This window comes from Ambystoma mexicanum, chromosome 5q (assembly GCF_040938575.1).
Source record: "Ambystoma mexicanum isolate Mex_15411 chromosome 5q, UKY_AmexF1_1, whole genome shotgun sequence".
In the NCBI taxonomy this organism is placed as follows: Eukaryota; Metazoa; Chordata; class Amphibia; order Caudata; family Ambystomatidae; genus Ambystoma; species Ambystoma mexicanum.
In genome coordinates this window covers 245,917,032-245,938,193 of record NC_090933.1, presented here as the reverse complement: position 1 = coordinate 245,938,193, position 21,162 = coordinate 245,917,032, and the positions used below count along the sequence as shown (strand labels likewise).

The 21,162-nt window shown below is 46.0% G+C and overlaps 1 protein-coding gene across 15 annotated transcripts in view; it reads left to right on the top strand.

The window, feature by feature from the left end:
* PTPRM (protein tyrosine phosphatase receptor type M) overlaps nt 1–21,162 on the top strand; it is a 2,094,608-nt gene that overhangs the window by 595,593 nt on the left and 1,477,853 nt on the right. The gene's annotated exons all lie outside the window — the stretch shown is intronic.

Below are 21,162 nucleotides of genomic sequence, written 5' to 3'. Positions count from 1 at the left end.
ATGTTTAAATTCGTAAACCAGCTAGCACCAAGCTACCTGTCAGATAAAATAAAGATTTATACTCCTGGCCGCCAACTACATGAACTGTTGCTGCAAGTTCCACAGTCTAGATGCCTGAACAAAGGGGACCAAAGGTTCGGAGGGCATGGTCCAAAACTTTGGAACAGCCTCCCGAGAGCTAATCGAGAACATAAAACCCTCATTGCGTTTCGAAAGGCGGTGAAGACCTATCTTTTTTGCTAACTGTAACATCGAAGTGTAATCCCGTATATGGGAAATCTTTGAAGTGATAATACCAGCTGATTTAGCGGATGTATTATTATGTGACACATCTGCGCCCAAATACGATTAATTTTGTTAGGAGCTCGTATAGCCATATGAATAAAATCAACTCAAACCCTCATAATGTTTGCTGCACTCCGTTCCATCTCCTTCCTGGGGCCTACCTTTTTCCTGCAAACTTTGGTCAGAGAATTGCAAATACCATTGCTACACAATGGTTGCTAGCATGTACTGCAGTCCCTTTTCTGGGTTGGATGCATTATTACTCAATTCTCACAAATATTTAAACCAAACCTCCCCTTTTTGTGCTGGTTACATTGATTTAGGGAACTCAGCAATAAAATCCAGTGCATTGATCTAAAGCCAGCCTACCTAGAGAATCCCAAGCGAGGCTGATTCTAGACACTGGCACCTATTATTAATGCCTGTTTGAGTCATTTGGAGCAGGTCAATATGGGTCTCTCATTAAAACCTGTTCTTGCGGCTAATCTGGGCATGCAGTGATTCCAGCTGCGTCTTATGTGGAATTCTTTAGCCGCGCGGCCATAAATGAGTTTGAAGATATCTCTCTGCGCTAAACCCAGCTTACCCTTTACTAACTCAACACCTTTGCTACAAATGAGGAGTTCAGGGAATAAGGAAGGCTAGCCTTGGCTGTCTCTTCAAATCTTTCCTCCAATTTCCATTTTACATCTGCATACATTCAGCCACGCGGTAAGCTTCAGAGTGATACTAATTCTGTTCATACAATGGACCCCTTACTATCGAATCCATGTCTGATGATAATGAGTTGCCTGATTGCATAAGGGCACGTGATCCACTCAATACTTGGATCAACAACCCAGTACATACATTTGCAAATGCTGTCCCTTTGATGAATGCGAATGGACCGTGTTATCCTGTAGGTATCACCGAGGTGGTAGAGGAATCTAAGCCTTCGCCTTCGCGCACCTTAAATAGTTTAGTAAACAAACCTATGCCAGACAAGCAGCACACATGGAAGCGATGCAAGAATAGTGTTCTACACACAGGCGAATAGAATAGTTTGCATGAAGCTGAGCAAGGAGACCTACACAGTGCGCTCAGGTCCTGCAGATTTAGTGATATTTCATAAACCATTGGACATTACTTGAGAAATTCTGCATCGAGTGTCATGCAATGACACCACATAAGCACCTCAAATAATGAGATTCAGTCATTTTGTCTGTGTGACTCATTGTCTCCTTCTCTTTAGCTTTCGATGTCCCGTGCTGTCTGTCCACCCATCCTTTCCTCTCCCCCTCAAAGTATTTACTTGACTACGACAGTGTTTTTCACTAACGGAGCATGGCATTTGGCGCCGGCTGTTTCGGCACGGCTATCCCGCCAAAGGTTTCCTTTCAATGCACCTTGTTGATCATGTGCAGCAGGACGCAGGGACCTCTCAGCGCTTGGATGTTTCAGGCTTGATGAAATGAATCTAGTCGTTTTTTGTATTTTATTTATCGAGCATTTGTTAGGTTCCAATACATCAAAATGGTGTTTCCAGGCACCACAAGGCAGGAGGGAAGGGGGGCAGTGGAGTACATAATAATGGTAAAAAACAGTAATATGTCATAGTTAGGATAACAATATTTTTAAGGAATACAATGCACGCTCAGAAAATGAAGCTGTACTGACCACTCCATTCACAATAAGTAGTTCTGTCCAAAAGGTCATGTATGTTAGCAAAGTTACTTCCACTTTTGTTAACAGGTATATATAACAAATGGACCGGGAGACAGAGGATGGTAAGAAACTATTCAATCTTTTTTTACCAACAACATCAATTTATTTTCATATATAACAGTTATTTAGTGGTATTGAACCAACATAGGCTTAGAAATCAAATTGTACACATGCATAGTGACTTATGCTCCACTCAATCTACTCCATCAGACATACTCACTCATACATACATACATATATCATGTTTCTCCACAGTACATTTTTGATCGGTCTCGTAACATACATGACCATATAACAAATGTTCCCAAAGTTTTTTTTTACACCCCGTATGTATACTGATGTGTATCTATTCTGCAACAGGTGTGATATATTTGTACTATTTGATTTTTTAATGCAATGTTCGTTCAATACCACTAAATATCTTATATGCAAAAATAAATTGATATTTTTTTGTAAAAATGATTGAATAGTTTCTTACCATCCTCCGTCTCCCAGTCCATTTGTTATATTTACCTGTTGATTACCTGGAGGACCGTGAGTGTAGCAGACACCCTTTATTTGTGTGCACCTTTGTTAACATACAGATACTTAACACACCTGCGCTGATAGTTCCCTGCACCTTACTGGCCACTGCCAACAGGATTCAATGAAAGGAGATCTGCAGAGTTGCAGCCGCACCCAACACACACAGACACACACGCATCCACCCGCCCCAGGACCCTTTCTGCGTAGGGTTCACTTTTAAAAAGTATATATAAATAAAATATGAAACCTATTACCATTTTACATGTCTCCTTTTTTTGCCCTTTGCCTCTCTTCACATCTAACCTGCTCCATGTCACTGCATGATCTCAAGAAGCTGGATAATGTGAGGGAGAAGGGACCCCTCACGATTCCGGTGGATTGAGGAACAATGTATAAAGCAATAATAAACAGAACCAATGCCAGCACGAGCCTCAGCGTGGATGAACCCTCCTCCCTCTGCACACCGTACTCTTATATCCAAAGGAACACATGCGTTTCAATGGTAGGGGTGGTCCCAACAGGGCAAGGCCTCACCTTGAAACATTGTTGCTGACAGAGAAGAAAACCTCATTAAACAAGCATTTGATGCAAGCTGCACTTTGCAGTTCTAGTTAGTGTTATCAGGGCGGCCAGCATGGCGTAATATATTTAGCCAAGGCAAAGAGTTTTCATGGCAAGGACATGCAAAGTAAAATCTACCCTCTCGCCTCGCACAAGCTAGAAGCAGTGGTTTAAACAGGGCAGTTTGCGGCGCATGCTCAACGGTATACTGTGGTAATATGTTTGGGGAGTACATAAAATGTTCAGTTCCCAACATTTTCCTCCACACTAATATAAATGAACATTCCATAAGTGTCAACATTAAAACAAAAGACACAGGCCTATGCCATAGCATGGAAAGTAGCTAGCTTGTTGCCTGCAAGTTTGAGTGATGGAAGCTGATATAGAAGCAGTTAGTGTGCTCTGAAAACATTCCGCCATCATCCTGGGAATTCGTTTTAGGGAAATGGCCTCTATTTTATATTGTTCCAGAGAAGTGGGCATGTGTCTGCAGCCATGCCACATCTCGACACATAAACGATGCCGTATTGATCAACACTGCCTTCAATTATTCCCTATGTGAGGCCAATCCCCCGTAAACAAAAATTAGGGAAGCACCCATACATTACTACTTCAATTATAGGAGGCAAGAGTAGCAGCTGCGCCCACTGTCTGATGCCCGATGTTCAAAATCTGTCCCACGCGTAGCTGCCCTGTGCTCCGTGCCTCTTTCTGTGTTCCTTGCTGGCAGCTGACGAAGGGTTCACGGTAGACCCTGTGGGCCAGAGATTCCATGTGAGACTGAGGATCGTGTGCCCAGTTCCTCTGCCGCCATTCTGAAAATTTCAATGAGGTGCTATGCAGAGGGGCCGCCCGCACTGCAGCCTGCACTTCTTGTACGTCTTGCACTACTTTTGTTAAATTGTTAATGCCAAATGCTTCCTTTTGGCTCTCTTATCGGCATCTGCCCTAGAGATTTGGTCAGCGTGGCCAGTTTGAGTTTGACAATGGTCAACTCTTCAGCAGGACTCCTGTTAGGGAGAGGGTCTGCTCCATCGCCTGTATTGCTCCACTGATGGTCAGAAATCTGTGGAAAGGTGTCACAATGGCCAGTGTCGCAATGGCTTACGTAAAACCTTTGCTGAAGTGTTTGGCGCTGGGAGTTGGTAGGAGGTTTCTGACATTCCCATCCACCTTTTCACTGACCATTTCTTATGTTGTCCTCGGTGGATAGCTCCTGTCCTTGCAGGAATGTATCTGTCGTTGAAATCACCAGCTGCCCTCTTCTCGAAGCTGTTGCGCTTCCTTATTGCTCCCCGACCCCACATGAACTTGTTTCTTTTCTGAACCTCTCGTTTTGTCATCCTTTGCTCAATTCTAAACCCTTTTAATATTTCACCTAATCCTGATATTTTTGGCCAAACTGGATGCTTTCGTTTAACCCTAATATTATTATTTTTTTACACACTTTATTTTTTATTTTGAATAAACAATACAAAAAACAGAAACATAACTCAAATTCAATACCAATACAATGTAGATTGTAAAATGCAGAACATTAACAATAGTCAAAAAGCATTCATTAAAATTCATGAAACCGATAAATTAAGTGAATCATAAGATACTATTTTACAATCAGTTAATTATTTTCGGACAGAACAATCAAGACAAGACAACATTAAAAGGCACAACAAACAATGATGTATATACCAATCAATCCAACCCCCTGACCAATTTAGATTAACAATCGTATATAAGATACAGGAAACCTAGTCATACAATTCATTAAAAGACCCTTTTAGCCGTGAATAACAACCCTCTTGTCTTCCCTGTTTTAAAAACACAACTTTTTCATAATTTGACCCTTTATTTCATAATTTGATACGTTTAACCCTAATATTGATTACTTGCAAAGACTGACTTGGCCATCTGCACCAGCTTGCTTGTATGCTATTACCATCTTGTATTTTAATCTTGAAATCTTGTGTTTTGGTCCTCCTTGCTGTTCACGAGAGGTCCAGTTGTCAAAAAGTGTTTTAAGTTAAACTTGTCAGAGTTGCCGGCAATACCTGGCTAGCACAGACGTAAGCCAATCATTGTTTGTCCAGAGTGAGACCATGTGGAAAATGGCGAACACCTGTCAAAGTTCATGCATGTGCTACAGCTATATCTCTAACTGAGTTAGACCTATTGTGGAAGCATCACTTGCTTCAAAGAATTCAAAGGTCAGATACTTCGAGAGAGACAGAGAAAGAGAGAGAGAGAACGAGAGAACGAGAGAGAGAGAGAGAGAGAGAGAGAGAGAGAGAGAGAGAGAGAGCGAGATGGATGAACTTTGAAAAAGGCTCCTCTGGCATGAAGCCACAGATTTGCTCTGACCATCTGCTGGGCTCTGCTCTGTTAGACAAATAAAGTTGGACAGGCTGCAGCATTTCCAAACATGGCGCATGTCCAGATCAGCTTGAAGCAGTGTGTTTCACGTGTGTGTGGCATATCCAGTGTGTTTGTGGCATGTGCCGGCGCCAGAAGCATAGCCAGGATTGTCTCACAAGTGGGGTCTGAAGCTAATGTAGTTGGGCCTACCGCAGTGACATGAACATCTGTACAGTATTATTATTTTTTATTACTCGCCACATGCCCATGGACCCAAGGGCACACACATAACAAGAAGGATCAAGAAGTTTAACAGTCAGACTATAGAGGACAGGGAAACAAAGGACTTCAGCTAGGTTTTAGGTGGAACAGGTGGGTTTTAATAGATCTCATAAATTCTGCCAGAAACAATTATGACCTCATAGAGAGAGGAAGGACGTCCCATTCCCGGGGTGCTTGCAGATCGAAGCTTCATCCACCAAATTTAGTTAGCTTAAAGCATGGTTGCACCAGTTTATGGTTGTCACTAGAGCGCTGCCGATTAGGCGATCAGTCAAGTATTGGGGGGGGGCAGTGGCCGTCCAGCATTAATATGTTAGTGACAACAGTTTATGAGTGACCCTGTGCTTGAGAGGTAGCTAATGTAGCACCTGTCTAGATGAAGTCAGATGGTTTCATTTTGGTAAGCTATGAATGGCTCACAAGTGCCATTTTGTGTAGTTTGGCAGGAATTTGAGGTGGCTTGTGATGTTCCAATTAAAAGACTATTACAATAGTGAAGCCTAGTATTGAGAAAGGCAGTGGATGATAGAGATCAGTTACTGATAGACAAATAAGGCCTTATTTGGTGCAGTAACTTGGTGACATATCTACTGGAAGAGCGGATATGAGAAACATGACACTTCGTAGACAACTCTGCGTCCAAATACACCCCCAGTGTCTTCACACATCCGGCCACAGAGATCTTGCTGCCCATGAAGTTAAGCACTGTTAAAGAGGGTCTAACTTCCTCAGTCGAGGGCCTGAGGCAATGATGAGCAACTCTGTTTTTTCATTGTTACGAGCCGGAGAGTTTAAAGCCATCCAGGATTGGATGGCAGTGCACACCTTGTTCAAGGCCTCAGAGTCTTGTGCATAATTAACTGACAAATCAAGGAGAACCTGGGTGTCATCAGCATCGTTTGTATAACGTACACCCAGGCTATACAAGAGGTTGGGTAGGGGCCTGATATATATATATTGAACAAGGTAGGCGATAAGCATATTCCTCGCGGCAGGTGGTGATTGTTCGTAGTGCTTCAGCATTCTCTATCGCCATTCTAGATGTTCTTGGGTCCAGAAAGGATTCAATCCATTCAGCAGCCCTCTCTGAGCAGCATGCAAGGCCTTTCAGCGGGTCCAACAGAAGATAGTGATTGAAAAGATCGAAGGCCGCTGAGAGCACTAATAACAACAATAGGGCAGGTTGGCCCCTGTCCCCAATGCCTTCTACAGTATTTTACTTAATATCCAGTAGGGCTGTTACTGTCCCATGCCTGTCTCTAAATCCCAATTGCCGGGTACCTAGTATCTCATTACTCTCTACAAATTCCTGGAACTGCAGGCATGCAACTGGATCTAGAATTTTAAGAAGGCACAAGGCATTTGTTGTTGGTTGGTAGTTTTTGCTAGAGATTAATCGAGGGTACTCTTATTTCTCCAGCATTGGATCTTTCATGGATTCACATGCTTAGAATATTCCCCGTCGTCAGGCTGGGAATCCCCGGTACATTATATAGACCCTTTCCCGTAGGAAAACTTTTTCGACGCTATACGTCCTATCCACCTCGTTTTGTATCATGCGTGCCCGCGCCGTCAGGACGCCATGATATAAATGCAGGACCCGCCTATTACTATTCAGGCAGCAGCGGTGGGGATTCCTTCGTCGACGGGGACTCAATTTATGGCCTGGCAGCCAGAGGTTTGTGACCCGGCCCCCCCTGAGGTCCTGCTGCAAGACACGGCCTTGCCGGGGTCGTCGGTGGAAGGAGAAGGTGACATGGTTATGCAGCCGTCGGACTTGGGCCTACGGCCTTCCAATACGTCGACGACGAGTGCGAGTGGGGGTGTGGTCCCTCTATCCTCGACGTTGCTGACCCCCCAGACGGTTTTGTCTCTGGATGTGCTTAATACACTTCAGAAGCTCCTGCAGCGTCTGGATACGCAGATCCCTCAGCCTGGCACTTCATCGTCGATTTTTTCTGCACCTTCCGTCGACGAACAAGCTCAAGCAGCTCGCTCGACGACCAGAAGCCCGTCGGCCTCCCAGGCGGTGAAGGATCGTCCTCGAGCACAGGAGGAGGGTGAGCTATCGGATTCCGATTCTATACGAGGTGACTCAGGGTCGGACATTTCCCTGTCACCGTCGAGAGACCCAACATGGAATTCGGATGTAGAGGTGGAGTCTACGAGGAGCCAGGCACAACCATCTCCTCCGGATGATGTGGGAGCCTTCCATGCAATGATGGGAAAGGCGTGTTCCGAGTTCGGCCTAATTCCTGAGGAGCAAAAGAAAGACTGTTTTCTTTTTGATCACATGGGTCAAAGGAGGAAATCGGTATTTGCCATCCCAATCCTGGACCACGTGTGGCAAGAAGGTCTCAAGACGATGCGTCATCCGTTCTCGGAACCGGCTATTAAGGGGCGTACTGAGAAAAAGTTTAAAGCTCCGGAGTCCACTCCAAAATGTCTGACATCACAGCCTCTGTCAGACTCTGTGGTATCGGCGGCAGCGGCTAGGAAGGCCAGAGTACAGCAAAAATGTTCAACCCCACCAGAAAGCGAGGCCAGGAGGCAGGACGCCTTTGGAAAAAAGGTGCTCTCAGTAGGCGCCATGACGGTAAGAGCAGCCAACTCCTTGGCGATTGTATCACGATACGATAGGGAGATGTGGCATAAAATAGCCCCTATCCTAGACCATTTGCCGGAAGAACATCGAAAAGCAGCCATGCTGCTAGTACGAGATGGTGAGGAGGCCTCGAACCACGCTATTAATATTGCGGTGGACCTAGCAGAGGCTGGTTTCAAACAAATCAATCATGGCGTAGTACTGCGTCGACAAGCGTGGCTCAAATGTACTACTTTCAGGCCTGAAGTCCAGTACAAAGTCCTAGACATGCCATGCGAAGGAGAACATCTGTTTGGAGACAAGGTAGATGAAGCCTTGAAGGGGATGAAAGAAGACACGGATACCGCTAGGTCTCTCGGCGCCCTCCAGACAGGTAGAAGTTTTCGCTCTTTTCGCCCCTTCAGAGGTGCTTCCGGAAACTCCCGCTTCGGAGCCTCTAGGGACCATGGTTTTAACAGGCCCTCATACTCCTCACAAGGTTACAGACGTGCATCCCAGTCGGCACGTAGAGGCAGAGATTATCAAGCCTCCAGACGACGCGGCTCGGGTCCCTCGTTGACGAAGGGCAAGCAAACCAGCAACCAATGACGGCCTTCGGAACGTCCTGGGGGGTCGAGTCTCTCATCATATCGACCAATGGAAATGCATCACCACAGATCGATGGGTTCTGGACACGATTCGCATGGGTCATGCGCTGCAATTCAAAAACAAGCCTCCAAGTCTTCCGCCAGTGTTTTCGGCCCAGCCCCACCTTCGAGTTCTAATACAAGAGGTGGCGCTTATGCTACAAAAAGGAGCGGTAGAACGGGTTCCTGTGGCACAGGAAGGACAAGGGGTTTATTCCCGGTTCTTCGTTGTCAAGAAGCCAAATGGAAAATGGAGGCCTATTCTCGACCTGAGGCTACTCAACAAATGGCTAAAGAGCTTAAAATTCAAAATGCTAAAGCTCCAGGAGGTGATCAGGTCAGTGCAACCCATGGATTATCTGTCGTCGCTAGACCTTCAGGACGCATATTTTCACATCCCAATACGTCCACGACACAGGAGATATTTAAGATTCGTCGTCGGGCGAAAGCATTTTCAGTTCAAGGTCCTTCCGTTCGGTCTCAAGTCCTCCCCCAGGACGTTCACCAAAGGTTTGGCCCCTATAGCGGCCCATTTAAGGAAGGACGGTCACCATGTCTATCCCTATCTAGACGACTGGCTGGTCAGAGGGTCGTCCATGGAGCAAACACGAAACAGTCTGGGGGCCACGATGTCCCTCTTACAGGAACTGGGCTTCGCGATAAACTTCAGCAAGTCCTCCGTAGAGCCTTCGAGGACCTTGGTCTTTCTAGGAGCGGAGTTTCATACGCACACAAGCCTTGTAAGACCATCCAGCGAAAGGATACAGAAGCTACAAAGCAAGGCGTCGGAATGGAGATGCGGTACCAGGGTGTCGGTGCGCAAATACATGTCCCTGCTAGGGACCATGTCATCCTGCATTCCGTTGATAAACAACTGCCGTCTGTTTATGAGGCCTTGCCAGGAATTTCTAGCGGACCGTTGGGCGCAGAGCCAAGGTCGCTGGTCCGACAGACTGATCATCGACGAACAACTGGTACAAGCACTATGTTGGTGGAGAGCTTCTACTCATTTAATGAAAGGAATGCCTCTGGTGGAACCGGAGTTCCAGAAGACGGTGGTGACGGATGCATCGCTGAGCGGATGGGGAACTCATCTGGATACGTTACAGGTACAAGGCCGGTGGTCGTTACAAGAGTCCTCCCTGCATATCAACCTGCTAGAACTGAGAGCAGTGCGGTGGGCTCTAAAATCTTTTCTTCCTCAATTGAGAGACTCCGTGGAGCGTGTCATGACGGACAACACGACTACAATGTTTTACCTACGGAAACAAGGAGGAACACGTTCCAGGTCCCTGTCGATGGAGGCTCAGAAAATCTGGCATTGGGCCCTGCAACACAACATGCAAATCTTGGCGTTCCACCTGCCAGGTGTGAGAAATGTGGAGGCCGATGCCCTCAGCAGGGAAATGAACGAAGTTCACGAATGGGTGCTGAACGACCAGCAACTACAACATGTATTCAAGAAGTGGGGACATCCTTCCATCGATCTGTTCGCGACGAAGGACAACAGGAAATGCCCGCAGTATGCAAGCAGGTGGCCTCAGCAGGACTCACTGGGGGATGCGTTCTCTTTCCCATGGACGAACAAATTCCTGTACGCATTCCCTCCATTTCCTCTCATCCGCAGGACTTTGCAATGGATCCTCAAGTACCCATGTCGGGTGATTCTGGTGGCCCCGTATTGGGCCAGACAGGTGTGGTTTTCAGACCTGCTGCACATGGCGGCGGCGGAACCAATGAGATTCAGGAAGATCCCCAACCTTCTGTCTCGTCAGGAGGGTATTGTTTGGCATCACGACCCGGACATCCTCAAGTTGACGGCTTGGCTCCTGACTTCGCTGAATTTGGTCAGCTAACGATTCCGGAGGAGTGTCGTCGTATTCTGCAAGCGGCAAGAGCACCTTCCACAAACACTTCATACTCGTACAAATGGAGGAGTTTCTGTCAGTGGTGTGGGGATCACCCAGGTCTGGTTCCGCAGTCGATTACGCCGGAACAGCTCCTTCCATACTTACTGTTCTTAGCTCAAAAGGGCTTATCGGTGTCGTCGATAAAAGTACACCTGGCCGCCATCTCCAGGTTTACACGTCAACGACATTCCGCACCATTATTCAGCGACCGCCTGATTAAGCACTTCCTTAAGGGTCTGTTTAGGAGTTTCCCTCCCGAGAAGAGATTTCCTCCGGTGTGGAGCCTCAATCTGGTGTTAGCGTCTCTTATGAAACCTCCTTTTGAACCAATGTCATCATCGTCTCTAAAGTTTCTGTCGTGGAAATTGGCCTTCCTGGTGGCCATCACTTCAGCACGACGTATTTCGGAAATCCAAGCTCTAATGGTAGACCCACCATACTTAAGATTTTTCAAGAACAAAGTGGTCCTTGCCACTAACCCACAGTTCATACCGAAAGCTCCTTCAGTGTTCCATAAACATTCTTCTATTGTCTTACCTACGTTTTTTCCAGAGCCATGCTCGGGAGCGGAGCGCACGTTACACACATTAGACGTGAAAAGGGCTCTCAAGTTTTATCTGCATCGCACGCAACCTTTCAGGACAACGAGGCAATTGTTCGTGGCCTATGGTTTGGGTGCTAAAGGCAAAGCTATTTCAAAGCAAGGACTGTCAAGATGGGTATCGTCTACCATTTCGTACTGCCATTCCAAGGCTGGTAAGCCTCTTCTGTGACGCCCAAGAGCTCATTCAACTAGAGCGGCGGCATCGTCGACGGCGCTGTGGTCTGGAGTCCCTCTGGGGGACATTTGCATGGCGGCTACCTGGGCGGCTACACACACTTTTACCCGCCATTACTGCCTGCCACAACAACATGCCGAAGATACTCGGATGGGACAGGCGGTGCTTCGACACCTATTCCAATAAGGTACGCCCCGGTTGAGGGGTTAGATCTTGTTACAATTATGATTGAATATTGTTCGTTTTCTATGTTAACTATTGCTGATGGGTACACGACCATAGGGAACGGACATTGGGCCTCATTAGGACCCAGGCGGTAAGGGGTTTACGGCGGCGTAAACAGCGCCGACCCTTACCGCCTGATTCTGAGGTCCCTTAGCGCCATGGAGGTTTTAACACCTGCTTTTAGCAGGTGTTAAAATCCATGGCGCTAAGGGACCTTGTTGTTAATTACGCCACCGTAATTTACGGTGGCGTAATTAACGCCTTCCCCACTCCCATTATGCCCTATGGGGCAAAAATGGGAATGGGGGAAGGGTAAATGGGGATTGGGGACTTACCGCCCCGCCAAGGTCGGAATGGGGCGGTAAGTCCGCCAACCACCATGGCGGAGTTGGCAAGTTAGCGCCATGGACCATGGTGCTAATAGCGCCATGGTCCTCCGCCAAGGTCCTAATGAGGCCCATTGTGAGGAAAGTATGTGAGTTGCATGCACGCCTCCTCTTTTCGGTATGGTACTGCTATGTAATCTATTCTAAGCATGTGAATCCATGAAAGATCCAATGCTGGAGAAGGGAGTAGTTTCTTACCTGTAACTCCATTTCTCCAGCATTGGTATCTTTCATGGATTCACATGCGCCCACCTGCCTCCCCTGAGCATGCAATCTGGTTCCCCCACTACTTTGGGGGCCGAAATCTGAGGGAGCGCGGGGGCGGGTCCTGTATTTATATCATGGCGTCCTGACGGCGCGGGCACGCATGATACAAAACGAGGTGGATAGGACGGATAGCGTCGAAAAAGTTTTCCTACGGGAAAGGGTCTATATAATGTACCGGGGATTCCCAGCCTGACGACGGGGAATATTCTAAGCATGTGAATCCATGAAAGATACCAATGCTGGAGAAATGGAGTTACAGGTAAGAAACTACTCCCTTCACAATGGCATCCTTAAGAGATGATGGAAATGTGCCATCTCTAAAGGATATGTTCAACATCTTAGTGATCCATGGGACACGCACATCAAGGGACCCGTTAAAGATATTATCTGGACAAATATATCCAAGACATGAAGTTGGTTTTAGGTTGGACACTTGCAGGAATTTCTTGCGTTGTTGATTCTCATATTATAGTTCTTGGTTTTAGCCTCAGTGATAGCATGTTTACATTTGTTCACAGATTCCTTGTAAATACTTAAGGTATGGGGACACGGATCCTTTCGGCACTCCTGCTCCAGGGCTCTTTTCTTTTTTCCAGCCTGAATGATGTAATCACCAAACCAGGAGTTCTTAGTATTCTCTCGTTTGATCATCTTGGTTTTTTTCAGTGCCAAGGCCTCGATGGTAGAGGAAATGGCAAGTGAGAGATGCAAACCCAGATCTGTGAAGTTATCAAAAGATTATAGTGAGTCCAGCCCAGTCGCTAGAGTTTCCGAGAATTTAGATGCCGTGCCATTTTTTCATTGAGTTCTTGGCTGTATGTCCAACCTAAGTGGCAGAGTTGGTGGCAATACTGTTGTATTGACCAGTGCATGGTCCAACCATGGGTTTAACATTGTAGAGGTACTTGCAGTAGGGAGATTTTGTCAGTACCCAATCTAGTGTGTGGCCGTCTCTATGGGCCTGTTCCTTAACTAGTTAGGTGTACCCTATGTCATAAAAAGCTGAACGTAGGGATGAAGCTTGCATATCCTGCTTGTCCTCTGCCCAAAGGTTAAAGTCACCTAAAACCATCACTGGTGATTGAGGCTTGGTGATGTTGAGGAGAGCAAGGAGTTGCTCTTGACATGATATGATAGGTTATCTATAACGTGCTTAATACCCAGAGGTTTCTAAGTGCAGACCCGGGGATCGAACCTGTGTTGCTCCGTGTCGTCTTGCTTCCAAGGCAAGCACATTGCCCCTGAGCTATCCTCCCGAGACAACCCCCTAGTCCAGAGAAGTGAAATTTGAGGAATCTTCACCCATTTCGCATTTAGTGCATTTTTTTCTACTACTTTTACCCCAAACCTTGGCGGTAGCAGAATGTTTTTACCCCTTAATTTCCCTCTTCTTTTCCCAGGAGCCCCACACATCCCGGGCATGCACAGGATTGCTGGAGCACTTGTCGTACATTGAGGTACCCGCATTAGGAGGGTGGCACATCTGCTGTGCGCTCTCACCCACTTTCTATTAGTATGCTTTATAGAACTCCCAGTCTATACTTACCTGTAACACACAGAAAGATTTAACAAGATAACTGCACCCTCTTGCTGTCTTCTGTGTCAACCTGACAACAATTAGCACAAGGATACAGGTGAAAGGGATTGGTTCCCTTTTCTGTGTGCAAGTAACACGTTATTTCATTATTTAAACGAGGATCTGCTCGTCTGTGACTTAATGTCACACCACCCTCATATGGTGCATACACTGACTTGGGTCAAACGGGTGCCATTCCAATTTCCAGTCTTACTGCACCTTTTGGCCTTAACCTTTTCAAATTCAGAATTAATTAGCACCTTCAATGTACTATCATTTGTACAGCGATTAATGTTTGATAGCTGGTCTGATTCCCCCGCCAATATTCCACTGGTAAAATAAGGAGATTCAGCTGCTGCTGTCAACCTGTTGGAACAAAGAAAAAGAGCTTCAGTTCTGGGCTGCGTGACAAAGGAACTCCAAGAAAGTGAGTTAAACAGCTGCTTTCTCAGAACCGTATACCAGAAATAAGATGTGCACTGGCACACAGGCCGAGAATCGAATACAACCCCAATAAGATGAAGGTGGAAACTGGTGGTCTGAGTACCTCCCGTATCAGTGCTCATGAGTTAAAGTATCCCTCCTAGTGGAATGAAGTGGAGAGATCCTGTGAGAAGTGTCGAACTGCAGTGGATCCGTGAAAGAATGAGAAAACAAAATGGCGAGCTGAGTAGTGACCAACTCCCTGAGCGATGTACTTGAGCGGAAGAGGAGGAATTAATGGATTACCGCCTAATGTCTTCAATTCTCAGAGGAAAACAGCCTATTCCAAGGTGTAGTCATATGGAGAGGTGGTGCAGAGGGATGTAAAAGGGGAGTCCTGGGCACATACAGTGGCTCTCGTTTGGGGCAGGAGGCAGCATGGATAGAGATGATTGTAGGTGGTCAGAGGCACGGAGATTGGAGAAGCTTTGGAAGGGAAACATGTAGGGAAGCCTAAGAGGCGCTGAGAGGTCCTCTGGCATGCCAAGGAGCCTGGGAATAGCACTTGATCCTGGAACGTGCTAAGAGGCCTGGGAATAGCACTTGACCCTGGAATGTGCTGAGAAACCTCGGAATAGCACTTAACCCCGTGAAGTGCAGAGAATCCTGGAGCATCACTTGACTGCAAGAAGTGTTGAAACCTGAGTAAAACCTGAATAATAGATGGCTAGAATCTTCAAAGCTACTTCAACCAAGGAGATTATGTTAACCTGAGAAGTGCTAAGATACAGATGATGGAAGGTACACACAAGCTACCGAGAACCTGGTCTATTTCATATTCCTATTATACCACTACTCCACCGCTGATACCATCCTCTCAGCCCTTACCCAGGTTTCAGCCTTACAAAACGTGCAACTTAGCTTACTCATACATGTTTTCAGCTTAAACCTCTTTGCTGTGTCCCCCTTTCATCGCTGTCACTGCCCTGGTCACTTTGTCGATTGACTACTGCAGTTCTCTGTTACTCGCCGAGCCTGCCTACATCATCCAACTGCTTCAGGTTCTTCCGAATTCTACTGCGCGCTTGGCCACCTCTACCCCCCCCTCCCCCCAGCTGGGACATATTACTCTGATTCTTAGGAGGCTTCATTGGCTCCCGATTATCGCGCATATCCATTTCAAGGCCCTCTGTCTTGTCCATCGGGCTTTGTATGGTCTAGGAGCACAATGTCTTTAAGCTAAATTTCAGCTGTATGTTCCAGTCTGGGCGCTACGCTCCACCGATGCTTGCTTAGTCCCTGCAGTGAAATACTGTCGGATTTGTGGTCACTCCTTTTCTGTGATGGCCGCTGGGCTCTGGAATTCTCTGCCGTGCTCTCTTAGAGCCATGGTCGGCCACCTGGCCTTTCGTAAGGCCTTAAAAACTCATCTTTTCTAAATTTCTGTCTGTTTCATTCCCCTGGGAGGAGCGCCAAAATGCCTCCGGGCGAATGTCGCGCTATACAAATTCTCGACATGCTATAGAGTTATTATTCTCTGAGGCCAGGTTAGCGGACTGGTTGTCTGAAGACACCCTGTGGCAGTGTGTGGCGCGTTGGCACGCATGAGCACCTTCAAGTTGTCCCTGTTGATTTGGCCTGCAGTCCTCTGCATTTTGGCATTGGGGTTCATGGACGCATGGTTTTTGGAGAAGGATGTCTACATTGGGAGGCTTACGTCCTCCTCATCCCTTTGCAGTCCGGTGCACGGCTTGAAGATAGCTCCCAATATTGATGCTATTTGCAGTAACCTGTTGTTCGAATTAATGATATATAGTTGTGGTTAAGAGGCTTAAGGGGGGTGGTGAGGGGTTTGATGTGTGGTGGTTGTGAAGGGGAAGGGGAAGCGTGGGGGGACCCCCCAATTAAAAAAAAATCAATAAAAAAATTCGAAGTACTTACCACAAAGTAAATTACACCACAAAGTCATTATTTTGTATTGAATTAACATGGAAACGCTATTTGCATGTTCGCATTGAGATGGCTGGGAGATAACCAAAGCTTCATAGCATGCATGCATCCATCTCCCTCCATGGCGATGCTGCTAAAGCGTCTTGCAGGAGCTCTGCTGAGTGACCTCATTTCCACGCAATGGACATGGGGTTTTTAAATCGGGTCCTTTTTCAGCCTGCTTGGGATACCACTGTTAGCTCTGTTATTAGTTTGGCGTTGCACAGTCGCTTCAGCGTGGGGTCCCCATTCCACTGAGCCAGGAAGGGCTGTGGAGCAGAATGTCTCCCTGACCCCGAGGACAGGCTGAGTAGGAAGCCGAGTTATGGAGTCTAACCTCAATACTACCCAATGCCTCTCTTCCCTAGTATTGATAAATTCAAGTGACCCCCGCGAGATTGGTCAAAAGTTGGTCGGACATTTAGGATTATAAGGTTGGATGTGCAATCCCGCTAGTAATTATTTTGGTAAAAACTACCAGCCTCACGGTGCAGAAAGTCATCAAACTGGCCCACTTAGGACAAAAAAAGTGACTAACTTTGAAAGAAAAAAATTGCCCATATTGGCGTTTTGGGTGAGCCCTTAAAGCATTGTCTATAGGCCAACCCCAGCCAATTATCACACTTGGGCAGCACATGTAGACACTTGCCAGTCTTCTTTGGCTTGGTGGAAGCTGGTGTTTATCATGAAACAGGGTGATAGTAAGTAGAGTGGGTGAAGACAAGTTTGACATACCGAGTCCTAGGGCAAGTCCATACCGTTCATACCATCAGATATCATTAAATAATGAGCCACATCACACCAAGTCTATTTATTATGTCGAATATGGTGCAATCCTGATTTATTTTCACCAGGAGAAATACTAGTTTCTAGTGGAGCCACAATCCCGTTGTACTTCGAACAACCGCGCTGTGGCTTCTAATGTTTTGTCGTTTTGCTAGAAGCAGAAAGAAATTTAGTGTTGTACATGGTTGGCTATCAACCAGGGGAAGTATTCCCCCGAGGGGTTCAGAGTTACATCTGGCAGACTCGACTTTGAGGTGACACTGAACCAGGAGGTGGAATATTTCCCCTTGGTTAACCGTCACCCATGTTCAATTTTATGTTGTGTATATGGTTGTAAATCAGGCCATTTTAAAGTTTTGTAAGAAAGGTAGGGTACTTCTCCGCGAGTGCGCGCTGGAGGCGGGCTCTGGAGTGCGATGCGTGGCAGGGAACGCATGAAGAGACATTTGTTCCGGCGATAGAACCAAGCTAGGTGTGTGGGTTTGTGATGTCACCGCAGCAAAACATGACTGTCATAGTTTAGTGCCGTGATGTCACAGTGGGGAGTTATGACGTTTCAGTGACAGTTTATCTGCTAATAGCATGCAACGGAGACCGTATACAAGAGTTTTCTTACTTACCGACGCAGAGACGATCGATTCTCTTAGTTCTATGCAACTGGCCACGCTATCTCCACATGCACATTTCCCTGGAAACCTCGCCTCCCTCTGGAGAAGTGTGGCCGGGATGAAAAGCTAATTTTGCTCTTCACTGAAGCAGAGAGGATCAGGGAAGCTGCAATGTTAAGCTCCCGCACTATTTCCTGTTTGGCAGGCAGCGTGAGGGATGGCCTCGTGTAAACCATCTCTCAGGCAGACATGCAACGCAGCCCGCCACTGGTGAATTCAATCAGCGTTTTAACCAGTTGTTGCCTGACCGATAAAGCTGCCAAGCTCTTCCCAAGGAATCCGACGTCCGTGATGGCCAATGTAGTTTGCCGGAGCGGAATTTTTATTTTTTGACTAACGAGTTCAATGTATCGCCTGCAGATGTTCTGTCAGGTGTGATGGAATACGCGTGCACAGTTTCTCAGACAGAGCACACCGTCGGCTCAGCCAGCGCGACATTCAATATTTTCTCTGAAACTTTATTTTCTATGAATGATCCATAGAAGGCCCACTTTAAAACAAAAAATTATAAACCTTAAAACCAGGCCCACGGCTGCTGCAAACCTAATGACAATCACTTGTCACGTTGTGTTTTTGAAAAACTAACATCCGGCCTTCTAATTTCATAATCAAAGAATGTATTGTTTTTTTGTGGGAGTCAATATTTAAAAAGCTGCCTTGTTTCTCGGAAAGATAAGGCGGAATGCGGGTTCAGTTACTTACACTACAACGGAAACGCCTTGTTTCTCACCCGAGGAGGTAGTACAAGATGGAGTTGGGTCAGGACAACTAAGATAAAAGTAGGACTAGCTCTTGAAAGTGGCTGTCAAGGCACTACACTTCAGTAGTGGCTGGAGGAGTAGGGGGTTTAAGTGTTACTGTTCAAATAAACACATATTATAATTCGTGTATCACTTATCACAAACTAACACTATCTTAAATTGTAAAATACAGTATTTCTTCTGTGCTGGCATTCCTGTCTGCCAGCTATGAAGACCTACTGCCAAAAATCGGGACCACTGCAGTTTCCAATGGAAACATAATCTTGCAAAGGGGGACAGAGCTCCAAATTCTGGGACAGTCCCTGCAAAACCGGGACGGCTGGTCACCCCAGATGGAGTGCACACTGTAGACCCTATATCTTGCTTAATATGAATATTGTGGACACGCCCCACGAGACCTGTGCACGAGTTATCACTGTTAAACTTTACAAAGAAAAATATAGATTTTATTCTCCCCAAAGTAAAGGTGTAAGCTTCAGTCCAATCCTGGTCTACCTGGCCACACAGGTAGATATTATAGAAACAGTTAGTGGAATATGGATGGAATTGCGCTAAACACCATTAGACTATATGACAACAATTAGAGTACAGCATTTTAATGGAATGGAGAACAGCCGACACATGTTTCCACACTTGCGTCGTATTCACCCTTTAAAGCCCAGTGTGGTAAGTCCCTTGCTATTGAACTAATTGTTTTTTTATGTCGCTTAGTTGCTTTCAGGTTTGTTTAGGTTGAAGATTTTTTAATTTACTATTGGAAATTTTCCAACAGGCATCCTGTATTTACTGGTTATTTCAATGTCTTTTTTGGTAAGCATTTTCTTCATTGTGTACACTTTTCCGGAATGTGGTTTCTGGTATTATTTGGAATTCATGTTCGGTGCAACTGTGCATTAATCACTACAATTGATTGACTTTAGATTTTGATCAGTCTCTTGCCTTGATAATATTATGTTGCATTAACACCCTACACACGTGGCATGGTGTTGGGTGTGTGATCTGCATGGTGGTCTTGCGAGGGTGCAATGGGACATCACTTCCACTTGAAGATGAAACCGTATTGATTTCCATTGTGCTTATATACTTTTTCTACATTCCTGTTCTCTTATTTGCTGTGCCAATTTTGCCCTACAACTGCTATCCCACTCCTCTTACCGGACTTGGTATGTTCTTTATTTACTTATTTTTTCATGTTTTTATGTTGAATAATTTTTGAATTTTTCAATTTCATGTTGCAATTTGTTTATTTCTAATCATGCACATATGTTGATGCACTATGTTTTGTGTCTATTTGAACATGATTATTGTATGTGGTTGTGCCACTCAGCCTTGAAAACGACGCAAGTGTCGAAACACGTGTAGGCTGTTCTCCATTCCATTAAAATACTGTACTCTAATTGTTGTCATATAGTCTAATGGTGTTTAGCGTAATTCCATCCACATTCCACTAACTGTTCCTATATCTTGCTTAGCTTACATTTTCGTATGCGAGAATGTTCCTTGTCGGCCACCCAGTATGTGTCCTAAAACAACTGTATTGTCCCCACCCAAAACCCGTGTCTTGACTCTCCTCATCCTGGTTCACGTGCATGTTAGCATCCATTCGCAAAGTCTCTGGAGGCGGTATCCACTCTGACCAGCATTACACTGTCAACAAGCTCCGCCTCATTTACCCTCGTTGCTCCCCTCCATTGAGGAAAAACAAGATGCCCAGCTGTGGCCAGTTTAACTGCGGGCTCCAGCTATTGATGACGGGCCCGGAACAACGTTTGTGCCCAATTTAGGACACTATTTTTGCCTGACTGTGATCCAGTCACGCACTTCTGATCCCTACCTAACACGCAGCATTCTGGTTTAAAGGTTTCTTACCGCTACCCGAGAAATAGTGGCTATCCAAAAAAATAAGAAATCCTCCCTCAAGCTATGCTAGGCAAATGGTCCACTCAGGAACTCCCCAAACCTTTTCTTCCGGTCTGCTCCCTTGAATGAAGCTCACACCGCTTATATTGCAAGACTGCCAAATATCCCTGCCTTTCAAATCTGGGAGACAAGCTAATACAAATCAGGAAGAAGTGTTGAAATCAGTCCAGAAAGACTGTTTTGCTGCGGGGTTGTTCAAAGCTTCTAAGAGGTCCCAAAAAACGTTCAGGCTCTGTGCCACGCCGTCCACATCGCAACCTCAGAATCCTCACTCCCTTCTGCCCAAATTCTTCAGCATTTAAACAGTAACAGTCTTTCAAAGCGTTGCCCACTGAACTTTACTCTCACTCTCCCCTCTGCCAGACACTCCCAGCGACCCCTTGGTGACCACATTGGCCTACCTACAGTCCTTCAGTCGAATCCTGGTTGGAATCTGAGATTCACGACCTGCATCTTCTCGGGCTCTTCTTTGGATGCTGTGACTGTCAAAATAATTGTTTTTTTTTAATCTCCCAACTATATAACACATTCC